Genomic DNA, 5773 nt, shown 5'->3' on the forward strand with positions numbered 1-5773 from the left:
CACACGTGTCTTTAACCCTTACTCCCGCTGATCTCGCATCGCTTTATTAGGCCGTATGGTGAACCAGTTAAATTGTTGGAATCGGGCGAAACTTGGGACGGTCGCTCGAAGCAAACTTAACTTATTTTTTTAAATTAATATTGCTTTTAATTGCAATCCATAATTGTTAAAGGCTCGCTTTTCTTGTAAGTAAAGTACAGTAACTGTGATGAAATATATTCCATTCATCACTGCCTGTTTTCTGTGTCTTGTAACTGCCTGCTTTCTGTGTCTTTTCCCTTCCCCCAGTCCTCATGTATTATGTATTGGAATGTGCTGGAACTGGTTGTGTGCAGGGCTCCGCCCATACCTGGCTCCTTTGTAATCTAAGTTCAGTCGGGCATCCGCCTCCTGAAGGAAGACATCTCTCTATTTTACGTGTTATGTTCTGAGTTAACAAAAGCCTTACTTTTGTTCTGCTAACTTCGAGTCTCGGAATAATTGAGGCACATCAATTTTATTAACTCAATTTTCAACACTATGGATCAACTCCTGAAACCCGAACGTTTGGATTTGGATCAACATGCTCCGGACGCATCAGCACGCTTCGGACACTGGTTTGACTGTATGGAATTCTTCCTGGACAATTCCGCAGCCGTCAAAGACGCTACGGACACTGCGAAGATGAGACTCGGAATGCTACGGAATTGGGTAAGCCACCGGGTTTACCCCCTCATCCAAGACGCCGATACGTACCTGGCCGCCTGCAACACCTTAAAGGCGCATTACCAGCAGCCTACGAATGAGGTGTATGCTAGGCATCTACTCGCTACTCGCGCACAGCGACCTGGGGAATCGGTGGAGGAGTTCCTAAGCATCCTGAAAAAGCTTGGCAAGGACTGTAAGTGCCGAGATGTAAAAGCCGCAGTGTACACCGACGAGCTTGTTCGCGATGCCTTTATCACAGGCCTCGGCTCCACTCACATCCGGCAAAGACTGCTGGAAAAAACGGAGTTGGACCTGAAACAGGCTGCGGACACCGCGCGGTCCCTGGAGATGGCCCAGAGAAACTCGGACGCCTACTCTTCAGCCCGCGCCGCCCACGCCGCCACGTGTGCGCCGAGGGCGCCGCCATCTTGGAAGGCATCTTCCCCGCCCGGCAGCCCGACACCGGCGGGGCCCAGCTCTCCCCCCAGAAGCCCTACGACAGCCGCGACGCGTCAAGGACCCAACTGCTACTTCTGCGGGCAGCCAAAGCACACCAGAAACCTGTGCCCGGCGAAAGGCACCACCTGCTTTAAGTGCGGTAAGAAGGGGCACTTCGGGAAGGTGTGCAGAGGGAACCCCGCCGGAAAACCAACCGCCGGAAAACCCGCCACCGCCGCGTGTGCGCCGTGGGAGCGGCCATCTTGGACGCCATCTTGCCCGACCTCGTGGGGTCCGCCATCTTATGAGCAGACAGCGTGGATGCCATCTTGTCTCGATCAGGGCCCTACAGTGGCATCGGTCACAGTGGACCAGACCAGGCCGCATCCGCTATCCAAATCAATGGTGGACATCGAGGTAAACGGGTGCCGGGTTAAATGCTTAATTGACAGTGGAAGAACGGAGAGTTTTATCCACCCTGAACTGGCACAATAACTCTCCCTAAAGGTGGTCCCTGCTCAGGGTACCATCTCTATGGCCGATAAAACCCAGACATCGACCATTCTGGGTTACTGCACGGTACAATTGTGCGTTAACGGAACTGTGTATGATCATTTTAAAGTATTAATCATGAAGAATCTATGTGCGAGCGTGATCTTGGGTTTGGATTTCCAGTGCAACCACCAAAGCATCACGCTCAAGTACGGTGGGTCCCAGCCGCCCCTCAGTGTGCGGTCTGGCTACCCTGAAGGTAAAGCCGCCTTCGCTATTCGCGAACCTTACCCCTAACTGCCGGCCAATAGCGACCAAAAGCAGGAGGTACAGCTGGGAGGACAGGCGGTTTATCGCGACCGAGGTAGACAGGCTCCTGAAAGAGCGCATTATTGAACACAGCAACAGCCCGTGGCGCGCCCAAGTGGTAGTGGTAAGGGGTAGCGAGAAGAAACGGATGGTGATCGACTATAGTCAAACGATCAACAGGTACACCCTACTAGACGCCTACCCGCTACCCCGCATATCAGAAATGGTGAACCAAATCGCCCAATACCGGGTGTTCTCCACCATCGACCTCAAGTCAGCGTACCACCAGCTCCCTATCAGACCAGAGGACCGCCCGTACACCGCCTTCGAGGCGAACGGACGCCTCTACCAATTCCTCAGAGTCCCCTTTGGGGTGACGAACGGGGTCTCGGTCTTTCAGAGGGAGATGGATCGCATGGTCGATGACCACCACTTGCAGGCAACCTTCCCCTACCTCGACAACGTCACCATCTGCGGTCACAACCAGCAGGATCACGACTTGAACCTCGAGAGGTTCCTGAAAACCGCACAAAAACTCAACCTCACCTATAACGAGGACAAGTGCGTTTTCAACACCACACGCCTCTGCATACTGGGCAGCGTGGTGGAGAATGGGGAAATCGGACCAGACCCCGACCGATTGCGCCCCCTACGGGAGCTGCCCCTGCCCAACACTCCCAAAGCCCTGAAAAGGTGCCTGGGGTTATTTTCTTATTATTCCCAATGGGTCCCCAACTACTCCGACAAAGCCCGCCCCCTCTTGAAAGCATCCTCTTTTCCGCTCTCTGCTGAGGCCCACGCCGCCTTCAAAAGCATTAAGCAGGATATTGAGCGGGCCACGCTACAGGCAGTGGACGAGAACACTCCATTTCAAGTGGAAAGTGATGCGTCTGACTTTGCCTTGGCGGCCACCCTCAACCAGGCGGGGCGGCCCGTAGCTTTCTTCTCAAGGACCCTCCAAGGGCCCGAGATCAGACACTCCTCCGTGGAAAAGGAGGCCCAAGCCATCGTGGAGGCAGTGCGCCACTGGCGCCACTACCTAGCCGGCAAACGCTTCACCCTACTTACCGACCAGCGGTCGGTAGCGTTTATGTTCAATAATAAACAGAGGGGGAAGATCAAAAATGATAAGATTCTTAGGTGGCGGATCGAGCTCTACCGGCCAGGGGCCCTTAACGAATCCCCAGATGCCCTCTCACGACGGATGTGTGCCAGCGCCACCGGGGATCGGCTACAGACCCTCCACAATGACCTCTGCCACCCAGGGGTCACGCGGCTGTTCCACTTCATAAAGTCCCGCAACTTACCCTACTCGATTGAGGAAGTTCGGTCTCTGACCAGGAACTGCCGCACTTGCGCTGAGTGCAAGCCTCGGTTCTACCGCCCAGATAGAGCCCACTTAATCAAAGCTACACGGCCCTTCGAGCGGCTCAGCTTAGATTTCAAGGGCCCCCTCCCGTCCGTCGACCGCAATGTTTACTTCCTGAACATTGTGGACGAATACTCCCGTTTCCCATTCGCCTTCCCCTGCCCAGACATGACCAGCGCCACGGTCATTAAATGCCTCAACAGCCTGTTCTGCCTGTTCGGTATGCCGAGCTATATCCACACGGATAGGGGGGCGTCCTTCATGAGTGAAGAGCTACGCCAGTACATGCTGTCCAAGGGGATTGCCACGAGCCGTACCACCAGCTACAACCCCCGGGGTAACGGCCAGGTGGAGCGAGAGAACGGGACAGTGTGGAAAGCAGTCACTCTAGCTCTAAGGACCAAGGGCCTCCCTATCTCCCGCTGGCAGGAAGTCCTCTCGGATGTGCTCCATTCGATACGGTCGCTATTGTGTACGGCCACTAATGCCACGCCTCATGAACGAATGTTTGTCTTTCCTCGGAAATCCACCTCCGGCGTATCCATGCCGTCATGGCTCTCCACCCCAGGTCCGGTACTCGTGCGAAGGCATGTGAGGGGCCACAAGACGGACCCTCTCGTGGAGCCAGTACACCTACTCCACGCCAACCCCCAATACGCATATGTCCGGCACGCCGACGGAAGGGAGGACACCGTGTCCATAAAAGACGTCGCCCCAGCCGGCATCGACAACAACCACGGCAATAGCAGCGACGACGATCACAGCAACCCTTACCCACCCACTATTCTTTCATCACCCCCGGAAGAACATCGACCAACGGCACCCCCACCAACTACCCCTTCAACAACCCCGGCGGCACCCCCGGCAGAGACCCAGGAGGCTACCGGGGACACCCAGCCGACACCCGCAGCACCACAACAGCCACGTCGGTCGCAGAGGACTATCAAACCCCCGAACAGACTAAATCTATAGAAGGGGTGAATGTGATGAAATATATTCCATTCATCACTGCCTGTTTTCTGTGTCTTGTAACTGCCTGCTTTCTGTGTCTTTTCCCTTCCCCCAGTCCTCATGTATTATGTATTGGAATGTGCTGGAACTGGTTGTGTGCAGGGCTCCGCCCATACCTGGCTCCTTTGTAATCTAAGTTCAGTCGGGCATCCGCCTCCTGAAGGAAGACATCTCTCTATTTTACGTGTTATGTTCTGAGTTAATAAAAGCCTTACTTTTGTTCTGCTAACTTCGAGTCTCGGAATAATTGAGGCACATCAGTAACTTTAGATCACACGAATTTAATTCAATATACTGGGTGTCTGTATTCCAGAGACGACTGAAAGTTTGGGAGTGTGTTGGAAAGGCTACCGAGGCACTTAAAAGAAACTTGCAATTTCTGAAGTTATAAGATTTTGTTATAACCTCCCAACTCATATGATACGTAAAGTTTATTTTGTGCTTCAGAATTTAAGTTAAACTTATTATGAATTCCTGAGCACGACAATGATACCATGTCAGAAACAACAAGCCTGTCGACTTTATGATGTAAACAGCATGTGACCGGAAAGGGGGGGGTCATGCTGCTAGGTCAAAACTCAGAGTACTAGCTTCAAGTAAAGGATAGTTTACTGGGGGAAAGATCTTTTACTAAGCTAGAATGTTCTTATGGGTATTATAATACTGTCGGTAAATTACAACAAAATAATCCAATTGAGAGGTTCAGGTAACCTCATAAATGACAAGAATGAAGTCGCTCCATAAGCTTATCATTCGTATATACTCACCTGTTTTCATTACCCAGTTTATTTGTAAGTGGTTTTTGTAGTGACTTTAAGTGCGTTTAGAAAGAACAGATTTACAATTTTGTTACAAATAGTATGCCAGCAGAGTGGGTAGCTGAACTCACCAGATATGCAAGCCCAGCTTAATGCACATCATCATTTAAATAAATTACCTGTGCCACTGGTGCCTTGCATAAGGGGGGGTTATGGAATATTTCAGCTCTGAAAGATTGTAACCTCAATTTAAAGGAATGTGGCTCAATTGGTAGCATGCTTGGTCAGAAGATTTTGGTTTCAAGTCCCACTCCGAACTTGAGCATATGTCTTTAGCCCTTAAAGCATAAATGAGCCCTTGGCACTAATTGAAGAAAGATAAGGGTCAATATTGCTGCCTCAACCAATACACAAAAACAGATTAACCGATCATTTATCTCATTTGCTGTTTGTGAGAACTTCCTGGGTGCAAATTGACCGCATTTTGCCTACATAGCTATGTAGGCTTCCAAAGTAATTCATGTTAGCATGAAGTGCTTTGGGATATCCTGAGGATATGATAAGGTGCTATGTAAATGCAGGTTTATTTTTCTTAAGGGAAGTGGCAGCATCTGGGGGCAAACATTTGTGCGCCTTTTTGAAAACTCAAAAATGATTCCAAAAGTTGGCAGTTTTTGCAAAGATATCTGTATGGGGGAATTGGGTTTGG

Source organism: Somniosus microcephalus, chromosome 24 (genome assembly GCF_052327205.1).
Source record: "Somniosus microcephalus isolate GS21.2 chromosome 24, FLI_Smic_1.0, whole genome shotgun sequence".
Classification (NCBI taxonomy): domain Eukaryota; kingdom Metazoa; phylum Chordata; class Chondrichthyes; order Squaliformes; family Somniosidae; genus Somniosus; species Somniosus microcephalus.